The sequence below is a fragment of the Pantherophis guttatus genome, chromosome 4 (genome assembly GCF_059756535.1).
Source record: "Pantherophis guttatus breed Tessera chromosome 4, ASM5975653v1, whole genome shotgun sequence".
Lineage (NCBI taxonomy): Eukaryota > Metazoa > Chordata > Lepidosauria > Squamata > Colubridae > Pantherophis > Pantherophis guttatus.
The window spans coordinates 159721279-159744121 of NC_142066.1; the positions used below are offsets into that span (position 1 = coordinate 159721279).

At 40.4% G+C, this 22843-nt stretch overlaps 1 protein-coding gene across 1 annotated transcript in view; it reads left to right on the forward strand.

Moving 5' to 3' along the window:
• The first annotated feature begins 3544 nt into the window (after positions 1-3544).
• The window catches only part of LOC117658294 (uncharacterized), a 42700-nt gene continuing 23401 nt past the window's right edge, over positions 3545-22843 (forward strand). The window contains exon 1 of the mRNA XM_087894342.1: positions 3545-3719. The gene's annotated coding sequence lies outside the window, so the exon portion shown is untranslated. The remainder of the gene's footprint in view (positions 3720-22843) is intronic.

Here is a 22843-nt window from a genome sequence, read left to right on the forward strand (position 1 = left end):
CATCCATCTATCTAAACATCCATCTGTGTATCCATCCATCCATCCATCCATCCATCCATCCATCCTTCCATCCATCCATGTATTTATCCACCCACCCACCCATCCATCTGTCCATCCATCTCTCCATCCCTGCATCCATCCATCCATGCATCTATTCATCCATCCCTCTCCATCACTCCATCCATCCATTCATCTCTCCACCCATCTATCATTCACCAATCTGTCCATCCATCCATCCAACTACACTCCCACACTCCCTGCAGAAGGGTCAATTGCAGAACATTGTTCAAGGGGGTGGGGGTGGGTAAAGTCACACAATCCACAAGGGGTGTGTGTGTGTGTGTGTGTGTGAGTGAGTGAGAGAGAGAGAGAGAGAGAGAGAGAGAGAGGCTACTTTGAAACTTTGCCGGCTCTGAGGACATTCAGTGTCAAAGTTCTCGGAGAAATTCAGAAGATCCCCCCAAAAAACAAGCCAATATCTCATTTGACGGAACCGCAGGACTCCTCCCGGCTGACCCCTTTCTCTGCTGCCCCACAGCGGCAGGGACGCTGAGATAAATCTCTGTCCCACAGAGGCAGGATCTATTTGCTGGCCCCTCGGTCAAGCCAGCTTCCTTGCTTAACAACGAGCCCTACTTTCGCTTTCCAGGATCTGTGGAGATTTCTCAGAAATGCTTCAGCTGAACTGGAGCTTTCACTTTCCACTTCAACTTCCTCTTTCAGAGTTGCCCTCAGGGGAGGAGAAAAGCCAGTTGCTGAAACTGAGCTGATCCCTTCCAACTCTGGGATTCGGGGATTCTAAAGCCAAGGAAGAGGAAATGTGAGAGGTGAGGCCTGCTGGATCTCTGAGGAAGCTGAGAAGATCCACCTCCATATCAAGCAGACGTCCAATCAAGCAGAATAGAGCTGGAAGGGACCTTGGAGGTCTTCTAGTCCATCCCCCTTCTTAGGCAGGCAATCCTATACCACCTCAGACAATGAGTTATCGAATCTCCTCTTAAAAGCCTCCAGTGTTGGAGCATTTACAACTTCTGGAGGCAAGTTGTTCCACTGATTTATTGTCCTCACCCTTAGGAGATTCCTCCTTAGTTCCAGGTTGCTTCTCTCCTCGATTAGTTTCCACCCTTTGCTTCTTGTCCTGCCTTCAGGTGCTTTGGAGAATAGGTTGACCCCCTCTTCTTTGGGGCAGCCCCTCAAATATTGGAACACTGCCATCATATCCCCTCTAGTCCTTCTTTTCATCAAGCTAGACAGACCCAGTTTCTTTCTATGGTTTAGCCACCTAATGATCTTGGTTGCTCTTCTCTGCACGCTTTCTAGAGCCTCAACATCTCTTTTACATGGTGGCGACCAAAACTGGGTGCAGGATTCCAAGTGTGGCCTTACCAAGGCCTTATAAAGCGGTATTAACACTTCACGTGGTCTTGATTCTATCCCTCTGTTAATGCAATTTAGGATTGTGTCGGCTTGTGTGCAGCTGCTGCACACGGCTGGCTCATATCTAAATGGTTGTCCACTAGGACTCCAAGATCCTCTCACAGTTACTACTGTTGATTGAGGTCCCACCTATACTGTACCCGTGCCTTCGGTTTTTCTGGGGCCTGAGGAAAAAATAGAGAGGCTGGAGGGAAAGGGAGAGAGAGAGAGAGGCCCGAGGCACCATCTCAACTTTCTTTTTTTTGAAAAAAAAAAATTATTTAAAAACAAAACGTAAAACATCAATCCATCATTCAATACAATTGCAAACAGTGTGTCTACCGGTTACAAATCTTTTGTGCTTCGTCCCCATATTCAAAGTTTAATAAGTATCTGCTTTCTCATATATCAAACAAATAAGTATCCTCATTTATCCTTTATTTAACTATGGCTTAATTGCTTCATAAAAATTATTTTCAAATATTATATTTATAACATTCATTTCATGTTTCATATTTCATTTCCATGTTTTATTATCTAGCCATAGATAAAATAAATCCCATATTTTATAATATTGTTTGTCTTCTTGTTCTCCAATTTCAAATGTCAATCTACTCATTTCAGCACATTCCATAATCTTCCTGATCACTTCGTCTTGAGTTGGTACTTTCTCATTTTTCCAATTTTTAGCAAACACAATTCTAGCCGCTGTTAAAACTTTCACAATCAAATATCTCAATTCTCTATTGTATGTTTCTGGCACCATCCCTAATTAAAAAAAAAAAATGTCTGGTTTAAAGTCTATGTGTCTTTTTGTCATTTTTTCCAACGTGTGGATTTTAGTCCAGTATCTTTTAGCTTCTACATATGTCCACCACATATGGTAATATGAGCCCGGTGTCTGATGACATTTCCAACACTTTTCGGATTTATTCTTGAACATTCTGGCTATTCTCGTCAGGGGTAAATGCCACCTGTAAAACATCTTATACAAATTTTCCTTATATGCAGTTGACATTATTATTTTATAATTTTGCAACCACAGTTTTTGCCCTTTCTCTAAATCAAATCAACTTTTGACGACATCTGACGGACACTCCTGAAAATCAATGCGATTTCTGAGAGCATCATCGGAGTCTGCCAATCTCAGTTGTTTCAGAGAGAGCCTCAAAGTCCGAGGTCCACCTCTGGACCCCTCCCCTCAGACCAATGGGAGGTCCCAGGGGGATAACCATGGGGTGGAGAGTGGGGAGGGTCTCTAACCTTAACAAGGGAAGATAGACGGGGGGGGCAGTGGGAGGAAGACCTGCCTCCTTCCAGAAGACCCCAACTCTTCTCTCTCTTGGAATACTCCACATTCTGGAGGAATGTCAGTCAAATTCCCTATGAGCAGAAGCAGCTCTACAGAGCAGGGGGGTCTCCACACTTGGCAACTTTAAGGCTTGTGGACTTCAGCTCCCAGGATTCCCCACTCTGCAATGCTGATGGTTTAATTCTGGGAGTTGAAGTCCAGAAATCTTAAAGTTGTGGAGTTTGGAAACATCTGCCTAGAGGAGTGAAGGCCCAAGAGAGGTCTTTGCTGCCCTCTGCTGGACGGTTGTGGAACTCATTTCTCAAACACATTTCCTGTTTATTTTTTCTTGCAAAGTACAGAGACTTCCACATGAATCATTCAAGAGGAAACGAACTTTTTTGTTTGTTTTTTCCTGGTCTTTTCTCTTTCGTTTTCTGAACGCCCTGAAGAGAAAGCAGAAGACGAGGCTTTCCTTACAATTCCCAGGCTGAGCCTTGAACCCGGGACTGGACGGGCAGAGCGGTGGTCCAGCCTTTGGAGGAAGTGGGCGGCAGCTGCACCCCCTTCCGGGCTCAGGGGGAAGGGCAGGTAAGGGGCTTCCCAGGGTCTCCTGCTTTGAGGAAGACCCTCTGTTTCCCTCATCCTTTTCCCCAGCCTCCCAGGCTGGAGCAGACACTGAAGAAGACCTCCAAGGACGGGGAGGAAAGGTTGTCCCCATTTCAGGGACCCTTTTTAGGATAGGAAACCCAGAAGAGCTGATGAGATGCGGCTGGAAAGGTCTATTGTCTCATCGGGTTTCCTGTGGACTTTGTTCCCAAGATAAACTCCACCCGCAGTTCAAAGGCCGGGGAGATCTGGCGGAGCAGAAGCAGAAGCAGAAGCAGAAGCAGAAGCAGAAGCAGAAGCAGAAGCAGAAGCAGAAGCAGAAGCAGAAGCAGAAGCAGAAGCAGAAGCAGAGGAGGACTGGCAGATCCACCTGCCACCCAGTATTCCGGATCCCTTCAACCAGGTGGGACCCCACAGAAGCCCCAGGACCCCCAAGCGGGCATTCCCCAGGGCCGCAGGGTGGAGCGGGGCGAGGGCAGAGCTCCTCCTGGGCCTGTGGTGGGGAAGCGGGTCAGGGAGCAGCCGAGAGCAAGAGGTTCCTTGTCTGTGGGGAATGCCAACGGATGGATGGGGCAGCGGAGATCCTAATGTTAGCAAAGTCAATGGGGGAGGAGAGGGGGGGCTAATGGAAGGACGTTAGTAGATGAGATCCTAACATTGGGAAGGGGATCCTGGGATGTTTAGGATCCCATCTTCCTTGGTAGGAAAGGGAACTTCAGGTTGGAGGGGGGGAAGGAGGAGAAAAGCAGGGAACTTAGCAACAATTGCTCCTTTTCTGAAGGCTGCTGAATTCTCTCCTGGCAGCCAAATAAGGTGAGACCACAAATCGGGAGTAGGGAAGCAACTCCTTCTTCCGACAACCCCCCCCCCACAATTATCCTCCTCAATTCCATCTCCCCCGCCCACAATTCCAAATTTTGGTCTCCCTGGAGGGATCACGCTTTGCCCTCTGCGGGTGAGAGGGTGGGGGGGGTCTCACCTTGGTTCTAGGTTGCTTCTCTCCTTGGATGGTTTCCAAGAATGGACAGAAATTCATCAAGGGGAGAAACAATTTGGGATTAAGGAGAAACTTCCTAACAGTGAGAACAATTCACCAGTGGAACTGCTTTCCACCAGACGTCATGGGTGCTTCATCTCTGGACCTCCAAGGTGCCCTCCAACTCTGTGATTCTATGATTCTGTAAGGGTCTCCTGCTTGAATAGGGGGTTGGACTAGATGACCTCTGAGGTCATCCAAAGATCAACCCATCTTCCTTTTGGGGGAAGTTTCTGGAGAGGGTGGCTGTGTGGCAGCTCCAGAGGTTTCTGGATGAAATGGATTATCCAAAACTTTAGCAGTCTTCATAATTCAGGCTTGGATATAGGACAGAAACGGCATTGGTTGCACTTAGGGATGATCTGTGTACAAGATACAAGGTCAACCTCAGGACTGTGTTGTCATGTGTGCAAACAGGCGACTAGTTGGCTGGCCATCGAGAAAACGGACTTCCGTTGCCAATTCCACGGCTGAGGTGGAGCTCATAGCGTTGTCAGAATTGTGTTCAGAGTTATCACGGTAGACACAATAGTTAAAGGATGTGGATAGTGAAGCAAAGAGCATGAAACCAGTGTTTGAAGATAACACAACATGTACACAAATGGCAACAGGTGAGAGAGAAGCAAACATGTTGACCTACAGTATTTATTACGTCAAGAGAAGCGACGAAAGAAAATGCAATAGACCCAGAGGTTCGCACCGGTTCTGGCAAACCGGTAGTTAAGATTAGGTGCAGTTTGGCAAACCAGCAAATCCCACCACTGGCTGGCCCCGCCCTCCTCCCATTTTTCGGCCTGCTTTTTTTTGGACGGGGCAGGGATCCCAACCAGCTGAATCTTACCTCCGTCTTTGAGGCGGATGGAGAGGAGGCGGGGCTGGGTATGATGACCCCCCCAGTCACATGATCAACTGGCCACGCCTACCCAGCCAGAGAACCGGCTGTTAAAAAATTTGCAGCCCATCACTGAATAGACCTAATTTATTCTCCATCAGAGAACAACTTGGTCAATGGTGCCTCTATCCAATATATTAGCCTCTGTACCTCTCTACTCTGTAATGACTGGCTTCTGTGAATATTGCTTCTGTGTTCCTGATTTTTTTTTTTTTTTTTGGCAAAAAGTTTATTTATTTTTATTTTTCTCGACACACAAATTACATGTTTTTGGAACAGAGTCCTGATCCGGTCATCAATTTACACAATTTTTCCCCCATCTTTAACATGATTTTATATATTCTGTTTTGCCATAATGCTTATTTCTTAATCTTAAATCACCTATCTCAACTAATACCATCTTAAAAAAAAATTACTCAAATTTACTTAATCAAAACATTTACCCTTCCATTAACCCCCCTTAAATCTTTTAAATAATTTTATTTTACATTTTAAACAAAATTAAAGCCCAGCTCCCCCCCATTACCCCCCTCCCCCTCCCCCAGACTTCCCAGAGCAGAGTACAGGGTATTACATCTAACAATCTTAAACAATGTTAGGGAATGGGGTTGAGGGGTCCCCCGGACCTGGAACCAGTTCATGAGCAAACGCACTAGGACTGAAATAAATCTGACAGAGGAGTCTTGTGTAAAAATATAATTTACTTTAAAATGTTTAAAAAGCACTATGTCTTTAAGAAAGCACATTAAAAACAAAGTCTTATCTTGGTTATGTGAAGCAAGGCTATCTCCCTAGATTCCTCTCCACAATACCGAAACAGTTCACAAGAGAATAAAGCTAACATGAAGATAAGCAGCTTCGGTGTCGATACATCATCGAGGTAGTAGAAGGGCGGCAGCACAAACTTCACAGCTAAAAGTCACCTGAAGTAAAAACAGTTCAAACAGCAAACGTAGCTTGAAGTTTGTGGGAGGAAGAATGTCCAGCAACAGCAGTTCCGATGATAGCTTGCGTGCTTCAAAACAGCAAAAGGCAAGCATCTGTAGGAGTATCTCTGCAACAGCGTCTGGAGTCCTTATCTGTGCTTCTCCTCCCATCTGCGACGTTGCACTGAGCTCTGCATGCAGCTTCCAGCAGGAACTCTTGCATCTAGGCCTAAAACAGGGTTTAGGCCCAAGTAGCAAGCGAAAAAGTCCTTGCTTATATGGGGAGTTAACCTGCAATTAACTAGGGCGGGGAAGGCTTGCAGGTAATTGCAAACAGGAGATGGCTTGATTGAAACCATATTGTTTGTGACTGATCAAGTAGCCACAGCAATCCTGAAAACACGTGACAATCCCCTTCTCTGCGGCTTTTTGATTTTGTTAACAAACATACATTCTACATTGGGTACATGTACACATCAATGGTAAGTACATTCACATAGCCATCGATATTTTACCCAGGAGATAATGGTGTTGGTCACGGGGCAGCAGTTTGGTAAACACATCCGCTACCTGTTCCTTAGTTTCACAGTATACAGTCTTAATGAAACCTGTTTTCACCAATTGCCTCATATGTTTGCTTTTGATATCAATATGGCGCGATCTCTGGCCTACAGCATCGGCTTCCGATATGTTAATGGCAGCCATGTTGTCCTCATAGACTATTATAGGATGTATGGACTGCCTCCATAAGCTTACCAAGAGATCGTCGAACCAAACTAGGTTGTTGGAAGCTTTGGACAAACTGACATACTCAGCTTCTGCTGTGGAAGTTGCAATTAACTTCTGCTTCCCAGAGTACCAATATACGGGGCTACTATTTAGGTATACGATGTACCCCGAGGTACTTTTTCTAGATCTAACATCTCCTGCCCAATTGGCATCCGAAAAACAACTCAATCTTAGCTCTTTAGTTGCTTCTGGTTCCAATAACAATGAATAATTCACAGTACCTTTTAAATATCTCAGGAGTCGTTTGATTCCACTCCAATGGAACTGTGTGGGATGTTCAGAATGTCTAGATAACCCATTCACATTAGACTGATGTCCGGTCTAGTCCAATTTGCAATGTACAACAACGACCCAATCACGGACTTGTAAAGGGTCTTATCTTCAAACTTCATGCTCTGAGTGTACATACTCTTAAGGAAGTCTGTTGCCATAGGGGTATTGCATGGCTTCGCCTCTACCATGCTACACTTTTTAAGCAATTCCTGAATCTTATCTTCCTGAGAGAGCCGAAACCCCTTCTCGGTTTTTACGAATTGCATCCCTAAAAAATTATTAATGTGACCTAATGGTTTTAAGGCAAAACTCTTACTTCTTATGCCTGTTCTCTGATCTGCAAATATATAGGATGTCATCAATGTACAACAGTACCGTTTCCTTAATGCCCTGATCTTCCTTGACAAAAACACACTCGTCAGCCGACAATGGTAAAAAGCCCATCTCTCTCAGGCTTTTAGTGAGACACTCATACCATCGCTTACCAGATTGTTTCAAGCCATATAGGCTCTTGTTCAACAACCAAACATCGTCTTCCCGATGGCTTACTCCCTGAGGAATCTTCATGTACAGCTCTTTGTCTAACTGGGCATGCAGGTACGCGGTCTGAATATTGAATTGATATACATGTTCGCCTTGCATGGTAGCGATAGTGAGATCTGTTCTCACGCTCTCAGGGCGCACCGTGGGCCAGAAGGTGTCCTCATAATCGTCAGGGAATCTCTGCGAGAATCCCTGCGCTACTAGTCTCGCTTTATAGATAAAGCCTCCACCTTCAATGGGCTTTTGCTTGAAAAGCCACCTGGTGCCGATCACCCTCTTGTCCTTGGGCAATCTTGTTGGCATGAATACATCCAGCCTTTTCAGGCTGTCTAGTTCTGTATCCATGGTGGCCAGCCACTTCTGTCGTTCATGGTCAGGTAAGGCCAGCACATCCTCATATTTCTGAGGTGTGGCCGAAACCTGGTTGATTGAGGTAACAAAGTCGTTATACCTCTTAGGCTTATTGCCTCTAGTAGCCCTAACTGGTCTGCCTCTGGGCGTGTCACTGACATCAGAGTCATCTGATGAGTCATCTGCCTCGTGACTCTCGCTACGCATCTCAAAAGCTGGGTGCCTATCCTTCCTGGCTACCCCCATCTTACACTTTAATATCCCTTTCAAGGGTGCCTGGGATACACGCTCCCCAGAACTAGATGTATCCCTATCATCGGATAGGTTCTCCGATACATCCTCCGTTTGCCTACGACAACTACGGGAAGGGTTCCGAGTAAGAATCTCATTGGCATGGATCTTACTCCAGTTGGCCCCTTCGTGAAAGGTGGCAGACCTTGATATCATTAGTTTTCCATTAGGGTAGCAAACCTAAATGCCTTGGAGCCCTGCTCGTAACCAACGAATCTGAGTTTAACAGAGATTCGGTCTCCCTTTCTCCTGAACTCCTTCGGGACATGAACATCGGCCATCACTCCGAAAATGTGGAAGTGTGCCAAGCTAGGCTTATGGCCATATAGCACCTCGTATGGGGTCTTCTGCATCACGCTAGACCACACTCAGTTCAAGGTGTAATTCGCGTATCTAACTGCTTCTACCCAGTACGTGAAGTTTAATCCGGAATCCTCTAGGGCGCACCGCATCATAGTTTGTAATACGCCATTGCGTCGTTCTATGATGCCATTTTGAAACGCAGAGTAAGGCGTGGTGCGTAAGTGGACTATACCCTTACTCCTCAACCAGCTAGAGAACTGATTAGAATTAAATTCAGTCCCTCTGTCAGTTAAGATCTTCTTAACTCTGACCTTATGCTGGTTCTGGACTAAGTTACAAAATTCTTTAAACTTAGTCAACGTTTCACTTTTGGACATTAGGGGAAAAACGAAACCAAATCTGCTATGGTCGTCTACTATGGTAAGGAAGTACTGTCTCTTACCAATGGAAGGTGCGAATGGACCCACCAAATCCATATGGACGAGCTGAAACGGGTGGTTGGAGTACCTCTGAGACCTCTTGGGTGCAGATTTCACCTTCAACTTTGCACTCCTACAAATTGAACAATCTAGAAATGTGTTACAATCATTGATCTTGGTTCCCCTTGAGTGTTCGGTTTTTTTCACTATAGGGAAACTCACATGACCTAACCTGTAATACATCAAGTGAGCACATTCATTGTGCAACGGTTCACCTATATCAATTGCATTAGCATTTTCAGGTTCCCTATTATCTGACTCTAAAGTAAAACTTATAAAATTTTTATTAGCTTTATTGCAAAAGTTTTACAATTACATTTTCACCCCTTTTTTCACCCCCCCACCTCCCTCCCCAAACTTCCCGTCCTCCCTAACCCTCCCTAACCCTCCCCCCCAGACTTCCCTATTATGTACTCATAACTAATAACACTGATATATAAACCTGAACCCATCCCTCCCCCTATATAATTTTTCCTCTTTGTCTCTTTACATTAAGATATTTCTAATACATTATTTTCAAATAAAAGCTATTTGATACTTTCTAGTTTGGTATTTGTTCTGAACATATTCTATCCACCTTTTCCATTCCCATTCATAAGTCTCTTGTGAACAATCTTTTAAATATGCTGAGATCTTCGCCATCTCTGCAAAACTTGCCATCTTCAAAGTCCATTCCTCGATAGTAGGCAAAACTTCATTCTTCCAATATTTACCTATCAACAATCTTGCTGCTGTTATCATATACAATATTAGTTTTATTTCACCCCGTGTAAAACCCTTAACTATACCCAATAAAAACAATTGTGGAGAAAATTGAATTTTTTTCTTCAAAACATTCTGCATGACCCACCATATTTTTATCCAAAAAGCCTTAACTTTCCTACAGGTCCACCAAACATGATAATACGTAGCATCCAAACATTCGCATCTCCAACATTTTGGCTGAACATTAGGGTACATACATGACAACTTTTTAGGATCTAAATGCCATCTATAAAACATTTTATAAAAATTTTCCCTCAGATTCTGCGACTGTGTAAATTTAACATTCTGAACCCAAATTTTTTCCCATGTTTCCAACATCACTGGTTCTTCAAAATTTTGTGCCCACTTAATCATACAATCTTTAACTAATTCAGTTTCTGAATCCCTTTCTAGCAAAACATTATAAAGCCTTTTAATATGCATTGGACCTTTCTCTCTTATATGTCTAACCAATTCTTCCTCATGCAACATAATACCAGTTTTTTGGTCCTCTTTCCATCTCAATTGTAATTGATTATATTGTAACCAGGTTAAATTAATCCCTTCGTCCAACAGTGTCTGCAATGTCTTCAGCTGCCATCTGCCCGCATCTGTAAAAAGAACCTCTTTGTATAAAAACCCCCCGAGTGACATTATATTTGTATTCCACAAGGTATGACCAAGATCCAGCCATAGCGGTATTTTATAATCCCATTTGAGTCGGTGCTTCTTCCAAACTCTCATCAAAGAGTCTCTAAGTATATGACTTTTAAATACTTTATCAACTTTGTCATCATAAAATAGGTAAGCATGCCATCCAAATTCAAGATCAAAACTTTCTACATTCAATATTCCAGCCTTTTTACTTCCAAACCAATCACTTGTTAAAGTTAAAGCTGCTGCATCATAATATAACTGTAGGTTTGGAAGTTTAAGGCCTCCTCTTTCTGGAACATCTTGCATAATTTTCAATTTCACTCTCGGCTTTTTCTCGTTCCAGACAAACTTATTAAGTCCAGTTTGCCAAACTTTCAATTGTTTATCACTTTTAAGCACCGGAATCATTTGAAACAAAAACAGAAATATTGGCAAAATGTTCATCTTAACTACTGCTATTCTTCCAAGTAAAGACAGTTGCAGCTTTTTCCAAGTCTCCATGTCTTTCTGGACCTCTCGCCACAACACCTCATAGTTATCTTGAAACAATTTCATATTTGATTCTGCAACCTGAACTCCAAGATATTTTACCTTAGGTACAATTTCGAAACCTGCCCTCCTTTCAAGCTCATGTTTACGATCTTGTGTCATATTTTTGACTATCATTTTAGTCTTTTTTGAATTCAGTCTAAAACCTGAAACTCTACCATAGTCTTGTATAATGTCGTTCATCAGGATTATTGATTCCATTGGTTGTGATAGGGTAACCACCAGATCATCTGCAAATGCCTTTATTCTATAATCCTCTTGCCTTATCATTATGCCTTTCAAAATTTTAGAGTCCCGTATTGTATTTAGCAAGACTTCCAATGTTAAAATAAATAAAAGTGGGGACAACGGACATCCCTGTCTTGTTCCTTTTTCAATTTTAAACTCTGTCGTCAAACTTCCATTAATAATAATCTGTGCTTTTTGCTCTTGATAAATTGCTGAGATCGCCTGTATAAATTGGTCCCCAAAGCCCATCTTTTTTAAAGTCTTTAGTAGAAAATTCCAATCCACTCTATCAAAGGCCTTCTCCGCATCCAAAAAAACCAGCACTGCAGAAATCTGTTTATTCTTATCAAGATATTCCAATAAATCTATTACTTGCCTTACATTGTCCTTCATATATCTGCCCTCAATAAATCCCGCTTGGTCCGCATGAATCACCTTTTGGATTACTGGCATCAACCTGTTGGCTAATACCTTCGCATAAATTTTATAGTCTGTGTTCAAAAGAGATATTGGTCTGTAATTCTCTGGTTTTTTAGGACCAACTTGTTCTTTTGGTATCAAAGATATATAAGCAGTTGTCCAAGATGGGGGTATTTTACCCCCTTGTTGAATATTGCAAAATAAATCTCTAAGTTGTCCCACCATTTCAGCTTGTAAAGTTTTGTAATACACTGCAGTCAAACCATCCGTGCCAGGAGCTTTGGCTGTTTTTAGCTGTTTAATTGCTGCTGTTATCTCCTCCTCTGTTATAGGATAATTCATTCTTTCCTTTTGTTGATCAGTAATTTTTGTAACTCTCTTATCCTTTAAATATTTTTCTATAAGTCCATTCTGCACCTCTTCTTTGGCATATAGTTTAGTATAATAATCCACAAAAGCTTCTTTAATTAGTTTTTGTTGAAAGATTTCTTTCCCTCCAATATCAATACTATCAATAGTCCGTATACTTTGTTTTTTCCTCAATGTGTAAGCCAACCATCTGCCCGGTTTGTTAGCGTTGCAAAATGTATTATGCTTCGCGTATTGTAAGCTTGTTGCGACTTGTTCCGCCATAAGCATTTGAAATTGGTCTTTCAAAAGTTTTATAGCACTTCGTATTCTTTCATCTGTTGGGTTTTTAATAAGTAACTGTTCTTTATTCTTTATTTCCATTTCCAACTCAGATCTTTTCTTTTGTCGGAACAGTCTATGTTTAGAATTCATGTAGATAAGTACCCCTCTCATATAAGCTTTACTTGCGTCCCAAACAATTTCAATTGGGGTACCTTTATTCAAATTTATTTCAAAAAATTCTTTCAAATGCTTTTTAAGTTCTATTGTATTTTTTTCATATCTAAACAAGTTCTAAACATTTAATCTCCAAGAACGTCTCTCAACCTTATCCATCTCAATTTCTATCCATACAGGGCTATGGTCAGTCAGAGTTCTTGGAAAAATCTTTGTTCTTTTTGTCTTAACAAGTAGATCATTTGACAACAGGATAAAATCAATCCTAGAAAAGGATCTATGTCTATCAGAAAAGAAAGTGTAATCCAATTCATTTGGATTATGTATTCTCCAAACATCTTTTAGTTCCATATCTTCTTTCATATCAAAAAAAGTCTGTGGTAGTCTAATTCTAGACTTTGCCAAGCTCTTTTTATCTAGTTTAGAATCAATTACTCCATTCCAGTCTCCCATAATTAAAATAGATCTGTAGTCCCATTGCAATATTTTAGTATGTAACATCTTATAAAAATAATCCTGTTGTTGGTTGGGAGCATAAATTCCAATCAAAAGAATTTGGCCATTTGCTGTGAGCAATTCAATTGCTACAAACCTACCATCTTGATCTGCTTCTATAACTTTCGCTGTTAATTTTTTATTTACATAAATAACCACACCATTCTTTTTCTGCGAAGTTGAAGATATATAATGTACTCCTAGTTTTGAGTTTATCAAATATTTTTGATCTTGAGTTGTGATATGCGTTTCTTGTAAACATATTATATCATTATTAAATTGTTTCAAATATGTAAATAATTTCTTCCTTTTCTGTGCTGAATTCAACCCATTGACATTCCAAGATAGACACTTAAAGGTCATCAGCCTCTTTCTGGAGCACAGAGCAAAATATTTGAAGTTCATCCGAGAGCTTCGATCTCGCTCCTCCCATAGCTCCACTCTCTTGTACGGTACTCTTAACTGCCTTCTTGTCTTGTCTTTCCTGTTGTTGTTGTTGCTTTTGTTTAAGTAGCTTGGATTGAGCTCTAGTTATATGTTGATCTTTAACTTCAGTCAACTGAATCAAATCCAAAATTGGAGAAGAATCCAACAAGGGCTCACTCAGAAAACCTCCTTCTGCACCTTGCACGTTTTCTAATTCCTGCTTAGACTGTTCTTTCAATTGCCTCTCTTCACTCTCCTTAATCTCCAAAACTGTAGATGTACGTGGAGATGGTGTTCTTTCCTTACTGTAAAAGTGTTGTGCCTTCTCCACGGTATTCAACCGATATCCTTCTCCCTTATATCTAAAAATTATCCCAGCTGGTGCGTCCCACCGGAAGGGTATCTGTAAATTTTTCAATTCCTTAACAAGAAAACCAAATTCTTTTCTAGCTTTCAGCATTTTAGGAGGTAATTCTTTAAAAATTTCAAGTCGTGAGCCCCCCACTTGTACAGAAGTATGAAAAGATTTTTGCAGGATATCATTTCTAATTTCTCTCTCAGTAAAGTATATGACCACATCTCTGGGCAGTTGTCTTTGTCTGGCCACCCAAGAGTTCACTCTGTAAATTTTATCTATTTTATGAAATACCAAATCAGGATTAGCTTGTAAAATCTTAGCCAAGGCTTCAGAGCAAACCTGTCTCAAGTCCTGTCTCTCCTCCTCTCGAATTCCTCGAAGCCGTATGGCAAATTCCATTGCCCGGAATTGTATCATAACAATCTCATCTTCAATTCTCTGCATTTTATTGTCAACTTCATCAATTTTATAATCATTGTCTTTCATCTTAACATTAACTTCTGATTTAAATTCTTCAACTTTAAAATCAACTTTCCCAATAAATTCTGCCAGGCCAGACGCCACTTCTGATATTTTTTTGGTCACCTTATTTTGATTCTGTTTCACCATGTCTTTAACTTCATTAATTTCCTGCATAAATTCCTGATGTGATTTTTGAAGTTTATCATCTATCTCCTGTTGAGATTTTTGAAATTTGTCATCCAGAGTTTTAGAAATAAATTCTTTTAAATCTCCCACATCAAATTCTTTTTTCTGAGTTTGTAGCTGTTGAGCAGGGGGAAGTTGCGTTTGATGTTTGTGTGTGGGGGATCCCCCCCCCTAATGCCTTCCCTTCCTGCTTCTTTGAAGCCATCCTGGCTCGTGATCTAGTTTTTCTAAAGAGGGAAGTTCCTTTTCCTTTCCCTCCTGCACAAAGACTTCTAAAAAAGTCCCCCAGATTTGATCAAATAAGGGTTAAAATAAAGCAAAGTCCAATATTGAAAAGGGAAAAAATTTCCCAGTTGTTTCTTTTATAACAAGCAAGGCAGCTTAGTAGCAACTTGGAAACTTTGTAACAAAACAAAGTAACTTCACCAATCCACACTCGCTGGCTCGTTAACTCTGAAGCTAGGCGCCATGTTTTTTCAAAGCACTTTCACTCACTCGCATTTTCTCAGATTGAAAAGTCAACAAAGTGCTAATACTTGCGTTTCCAAATTTCAGGATTCAGGTAGTTTCGCTGTTTATTAAAACTGATTCTTTCGCTTTAAGTTTCCTGCAGCCGGCTTGTTCTGCAAAAGCAGAATCGTCCCACGTCGCCCGGAGTTCCAGCAGGTTGGGAGGGAGCCATGCCTGTTCTCTCCCCAGAAACTTCCCTGGGGGGTTACAGGGGCTCAACCTGTGCCCTGCGATCTCTCCTTCTTCAATCCTGTGGATTTAGAAGTTTTCGAGCCGCTTCTTCGTCTCGAAGCGGCTCTACAGGCGGCGGGGCTGGCGGAGCTTCAAAGAGCGCCGCCGTCGCCGAAGACAAGGAAACCGGAAGTCCCTATTAGCTTTACATTTATTGTTGCAAGGCTTCCTCTGGTGAAAGTCTTGATTCTAATCACCTAGTTCTAACAGTGATTCATTGTTGCTACCAAATGAAATAGTATAATTGCTATCACTGCAGGTTTCAGCATTCATATTGGGGGAATAATAAGGCAAACCACCTATCTTCAAAACCTCCCCAATCACACATTTGTTTTTGTTTTTGTTTTTATTGAAAAAGTTTTACAAATACAAATTTTCCCATTTCCCCCCTCTTTCCCTTCCTAACCCTCCCTAGCCCTCCCCTCTTCCCATGACTTCCCCAAGGTGAAATCCAAATCCACATCATATTATATCATACCTTACCTCCCTTCTATTCTCCCCCCTGTATACTATAAATTTCTACATAACATTGAACTATTCTACCCCCTATGTACTATACATTTCTACACAACATTCAACTAAAAGCTATCTGATACTTCCTAGTTTGATATTTATTCTGCACATAATCTATCCATTTCTTCCACTCCCATGCATAGGTCTCTTGAGTCCGGTCTTTTAAGTATGCTGATATCTTCGCCATTTCTGCAAAACTGGCCACCTTCAAAGTCCATTCTTCAATAGTAGGCAAGACATCCCTTTTCCAATATTGACCAATCAGTAACCTAGCTGCTGTCACCATGTACAATATCAATTTTGTTTCACCCATTGAAAAACCCTTAACTATACCCAACAAAAAAAATTGAGGAGAAAATTGGAGTTTTTTCTTCAGAACATTTTGCATGACCCACCAAATTTTTATCCAGAAAGCCTTCACTTTCTTGCAAGTCCACCATATATGATAATATGTAGCATCCAAACAATCACATCTCCAACATTTTGGTTGAACATTAGGATACATGCATGACAATTTCTTAGGATCTAAATGCCACCTATAAAACATTTTATAAAAATTTTCCCTCAAGTTCTGTGACTGCGTAAATTTAACATTCTGAACCCATATTTTTCCCACGTTTCCATCATAACTGGTTCTGCAAAATTTTGCGCCCATTTTATCATACAATCTTTAACCAGTTCATTTTCTGAGTCTCTTTCTAACAAAACATTATAAACCCTCTTGATATGCATTGGGCCTTTCTCTTTTATCTGTCTAACCAATTCTTCTTCATGCAACATTAAACCAGTTTTTTGATCTTCTCTCCATCTCAGCTGAAGTTGATTATACTGTAACCAAGTTAAATTAATCCCTTCTTCCAACAGTGTGTTTAATGTCTTTAGTTGCCATCTGCCCCCATCATTAAAAAGTACTTCTTTGTATAACCCCCACCCCCGAGTGACTTTATATTTATATTCCGTATAATATGACCAAGATCCAACCACAACGGTATTTTATAATCCCATTTGAACCGGTGCTTCTTCCATACTCTCATCAAAGAGTTTCTAAGCATATGGCTGTTGAATACTTTATCCACTTTATTTTCATAGAATAAATATGCATGCCAACCAAATTCAAGATCATAACTCTCTATATTCAATATTCCAGTCTTTGTCCTTCCAAACCAATCACTTGCTTGTGTCAACGCTGCTGCTTCATAGTACAATCGCAGGTTTGGAAGTTTAAGACCACCCCTTTCATGAACATCTTGCATAATTTTCAATTTCACTCTTGGCTTTTTCTCATTCCAAACAAACTTATTCACTCCATCAAATGTTTATCACTTTTAAGCACCAGAATCATTTGAAACAAAAATAAAAATCTAGGTAGAACATTCATTTTAACTGCTGCTATTCTTCCAAGTAGAGACAGCTGCAGTTTTTTCCAGGTTTCCATATCCTTTTGTACCTTTCGCCACAACACCTCATAATTGTTTTGGAACAGTTTTATATTTGAATCTGCAACTTGAACTCCTAGATATTTCACCTTTGGTACTATTTCAAAGCCTGCCTTCCTTTCCAGTTCCTTCTTTTGATCAACTGTCATATTTTTAACTATCATCTTGGTTTTTTTCTGATTCAGTCTAAATCCTGATACCATACCATATTCTTCTATAATGTCTTTCATCTGAATTATTGATTCCATTGGCCGTGTTAGGGTAACAACCAGATCAACAACCAGATCTGCAAATGCCCTTGTTCTGTAGTCCTCTTGCCTTATAACTATTCCCTTCAAAGTACTCAAGTCCCATATTGTATTCAACAAGACTTCTAGAGTTAGAATAAACAACAACGGGGATAACGGACAACCTTGTCTTGTGCCCTTTTCTATACTGAAGTTTGTAGTTAAGCTTCCATTAATGATAATTTGTGCCGTTTGCTCTTGATAAATTGCTGAAACCACCTGCACAAACTGCTCCCCAAAGTCCATCTTTCTTAAAGTGTTTAATAGAAAGTTCCAGTTCACTCGATCAAAGGCCTTCTCCGTATCCAAAAACACCAGCACTGCAGAGGTCTGTTTATTCTTCTCAAGATATTCCAATAAATCTATAATTTGCCTTACATTGTCCTTCATGTATCTGCCTTCTATAAATCCTGCTTGATCATGATGAATCACCTCTTGAATAACTGGCATTAATCTGTTGGCTAATACTTTTGCAAAAAATTTATAATTCGTATTCAGGAGAGATATTGGTCTAAAATTTTCCGGTTTTGTAGAACCTGCTTCCTCTTTCCGTATCAAAGAAACAAAAGCTGCTTTCCATGAAGGGGGTATTTTACCCCCTTGTTGTATGCTACAAAATAAATCTTTAAGATGTTCAATCATTTCTACTTGTAAAGTTTTATAATACACCGCAGTTAAACCATCCGTTCCTGGAGCTTTATCTGTTTTCAGTTGTTTAATAGCAGCAATAATCTCCTCAACTGTTATTGGTAAACTTGTTCTTTCCTTTTGATCACTAGAAATTTTCATAACTCTCCTTTCTTCTAAATATTTATTTATAAGTTCATTCTGTATATCATCTTTGGCATATAATTTGGTATAATAATCTAAGAAGGCTTCTTTAATTAGTCTTTGTTGAAAAACTTCCTTCCCTCCATACTCAATACTACCAATAGTCCGAGTACTCTGTTGTTTCCTCAATATGTAAGCTAACCACCTGCCTGGCTTATTAGCGTTGCAAAATGTATTATGTTTCGCAAATTGTAATTTTTTTTTTTGATTTGATTTATATGCCGCCCTTCTCTGGAGACTCAGGGCGGTTTACAATGTGTTAAGCAATAGTTGTTGCTTGTTCGGCTATAAGCATTTGAAATTGGCCTTTCAAAAGTTTTATAATTCCTTGTAATTTTTCATCTGTTGGATTTTTTATAAGCATCTGTTCTTTTTTCTTTATCTCTCCTTCCAATTCTAATCTTTTTCTTTGTCTATTTGATTTATGTTTAGAGTTCATATGGATCAGTACCCCCTGCATATACGCCTTACTCGCATCCCAAACAATTTCAATAGGGGTACCCTTATTCAAGTTCATTTCAAAAAATTCCTTCATTTGTTTTTTAAGTTCATTTACATTCTTTTCATATCTAAACAAGTTTTCATTTACTCTCCACGATCTTCTCTCAATCTTTCCCATTTCTATTTCTATCCAAACCGGGCTATGGTCAGTTAAAGTCCTCAGAAATACCTTTGTTTTCTTTGTTTTTAAAAGTAAGTCAGCCGTAAGTAGAATAAAGTCAATCCTAGAGAAGGATCTATGTCTATCTGAAAAAAAAGTAAAGTCCAATTCTTTGGCGTTATGCACTCTCCTTATATCTTTCAATTCCAAATCTTCTTTCATATCAAAAAAGATCTGTGGTAATTTAACACATGACTTTGCCAAACTCTTTTTATCTTTTTTGGGATCTATTACTCCTTTCCAATCTCCCATAAGTAAAATAGATCTGAAGTCCCATTGTAGTATTTTAGAGTATAATATTTTATAAAAATTTTCTTGTTGCTGATTAGGAGCATAAATTCCAATCACCAAAATTGGACCATTATCTGTAGAAAGTTCAATTGCTATATATCTTCCACAGTCATCTGCTTCTAAAATTTTAGCTGTCAATCTTTTATTTATATAAATCACTACACCATTCTTTTTCTCCAAATTTGAGGCTATAAACTGTGCTCCCAATCTAGGATTTATCAAATATTTTTGATCTTGTGTTCTAATATGAGTTTCTTATAAGCAAATAACATCATTATTAAATTGTCTCAGATAATGAAATATCTTCCTTCTTTTCTGTGGTGAATTCAGTCCATTTACATTCCAAGATAGAAACTTAATTGTCATTTGTAGTCTCCTGAAGCGTTAAGACCATTTGCTGAAGTTTCTGTTCTAAACTGTTAGTTTTCGGCTTAGCTCCTCCCATAACTTTGGATTTTTGTGCTTTACCATTGACTCCCTTCTTATCTTGTGATAGCTTAGATCTCTGATGTTGCTGTTTCTCTAGCATTTGTTTATAAGCTGCTCGAGTTATACGCTGGTCTTTAGCTTTATGCGACATCAGCTCGAGATCCACTGCCACTTCTCTTGTATTTTTGGGTGGTCCTCCTAAAGCCTCTAAAGGAAGATCCAGCAAGGGTTCATCCAAAAAAAACCCTGTTGCTCCTTGGGTTTCCATTGCCTCCACCTCCATCTGTTTCCGCTGCTCTTCAAGCTCTTGTTCAAATTGCTTCTCTTTCTCACCCTCCTCTATACCTAACACTGAGGATGTATGTGGAGATGTTGCACCAGTTTTAAAAACATTGAAGTAAAAATCTTCCGCTTTTTCAACAGTATTCAATCGATATCTCTAACCTTGATACCTCAATATTATGCCAACTGGAGCGTCCCATCTGAATGGAATTTGTTGTTTCTTTAATTCAGTCACCAAAAATCCAAAGTCCTTTCTATCCCTTAACATCTTAGGCGGCAGTTCTTTGTAAATCCCAATCTCCCTTCCATCCACTTGAATAGTAGAAACAAAAGACTTTTGCAAGATATCATTTCTTATTCTTCTATCTGTAAAGTAGATCACCACATCTCTAGGCAATTGCCTTTGCCTTGCCACCCAAGAGTTCACTCTATAGACCTTGTCCATCTTACACAAAATCTCCTCAGGGCTAACCTTTAGCATTACAGCCAGGGCATCAGCACAAACCTTTCTCAAATCTTCTCTATTATTTTCTTTTATTCCTCTCAGTCTCACAGCAAACTCCATGAATCTAAATTGCATCATTGTCACTTCATTTTCAATCCTTTGTGCTTTATTGTCAACATTAAAAATTTTATAATCAGCTTCCTTCATTTTAGATTCTTCTTCTAAACTAAGTTCTTCCACTTTTTTTTATCAATCTGGACAACTACTTCTGACAAGCCAGTCACGACTGTCAGTATGTCATGCTTCATCTTGTCATACTTTTCTTGAACCACCTCCTTAATTTCCTGTTAAGATTTTTCAAATTTCTGGTCCAAAACTTCATTTTGATTCATCAGAACCGCGGCAATAAATTCCTTCAAATCTTTAAAACCAGTCTCCTGTGCTTGGCTCTGAGTCTGCAAACTTAAGGGCTGCTCTTGTGACTTGTGAGTGGGGGAACACCCCCCCCTGCAGCTTTGGCTGGCTTTGTCTGCTTTGAAGCCATTCTGCCACGCAGACTGATTCTTTCCAAGAAGGAAGTCCTCCCTCCCTTTTCACCACAGAATCCTTTCAAAAATTTCCCCAGCTTTAATCAAGTCTCTAAGGGAGAAGGAACAGATCAAAATCACTTTTAAAAAAACTTTTCCCTTTTCTTCTAGCCAGTGCTGTAACGTTTAGATACTTTGTAATGTATTAAACACTCAGGCAAATCCACTTTCGCTTTCAGCTTTTCCTTCCGCTGAAGCCGGACGCCATTTTAGCAAACTTTCACTTTTTCTCCAATCTTAAGTTCAATCACAGGGCTAGTACAAATACTTGCAGTTTTGAGTTTCAAGTCCAGATTCCACCCTGTTTATTTTTGATAATTCTCTTGGCTTTCACTAGTTATGTTGGTCGCGTTGTCTGGCTCTGCTGAATGCAGAGTTGTCCCCGGAGTCCGGAGCCTCGGCGAGCTGGATAGGGAGCCTCACCTTGCTTCCTCCCCAGAAGCAAAAAAAAAAAAAAAAAAACAATCTGGGGACTTCGCAGGGGGCTCTACTTGGTCTCGCCGGCTCTCCTCATGTTTCCTTAGGAACTCGGAGTTTTTCAAGCCGCCTCTCAGCTGTAAAGGTGGCTCTTTACAGGCGGCGGGGCTGGCGGTCTTGAGGAGACCGTCTAACGACGACAGCGGAACCAACTGGAAGCCTCACATTTGTTGTTTTTGATCACAGCTGTTCCTCCTGAGAAGAAAATCTCCATTCTAGGGTTCTCACATATCCTCATTAGGCTTAGCAAATTATGGTCTGTCTCAGGTACATACAATGCTCCATTAATTTCTCCTATCCCAGGAATATAAACATCTCCAATGCCAACAACATTCACCTTTTTACCGTCTGCAACTTTGACCATGGATTGATGCCTTCTCATATTAACAAACAACCTTCGGTCACTCACAACATGGTTACTGGTCCCACTGTCCATTAACCATAGTTGCTCTCGCTGTTGCCTTGTAAGCTCTGATTCAGTAGTTTTCACTATACCTACAGAACTATCATTAAACCTGGGATTGTTCCCTTTGTTGCCTCTATTTGGCTTTTTACCCCTTCTATGGTTAGGAACATCTCCACTTGGCTTTCTACCAGGAGGCAATGGCCTCCTTTTACATTTATTATCAGAAGGTGTCCTTGAACATGCCCTAGCATTCACGTTTTGTGGGCAATCCCTTCTATAATGTTCTCTTGAACCACAATTGAAGCATTCTCTGATAGTATATGCTCTATCTGAACTATCGGGCCTTTTTAAAGGTTTTTCCTTTTTGTGAAAAGCTGCCCTGCATTTTCACAAGTTATCTTCTGCAATCAGTCTGCCAGATAACACTTCTAAAGATAAGTTATTACAATCAACATTATCCAGTTGCGATATAAAATTATCCCAGCTAGGATCAAGGGAATTGAGTATAACAGTAATGAGGGTTTGTTCAGACACTGTTTCCCCCCCTCAACATCAATTCCTGCCTTAACCTGTTTAACTCACATAAGTGTTCATTAATATCTACTCCCGCCTTCAACCTTGCGGAATAGAACTCCCTATAAACTCTGTTTGTAACATGGGAGCTTTTTGAACAAAATAGCTTATGCAGTTTACCCAGATTTCTGTTACGGTCAGGTTACAAGATATACTGAGATATAGCGCAGGGTCAATGGACATCAATAAGATACAAAAGGCCTTATGATGTAAAAGATCAACTTCTAAGGACCATGGTCTAGGTGGGGGTTTTAACAACAACGATAAAACATTCTCCTTCATTAATATTACTTGAATACTCTTAACCCATTCCTTAAAATTTCCTCCACCCACACTTAAACTTTTAAAATTAG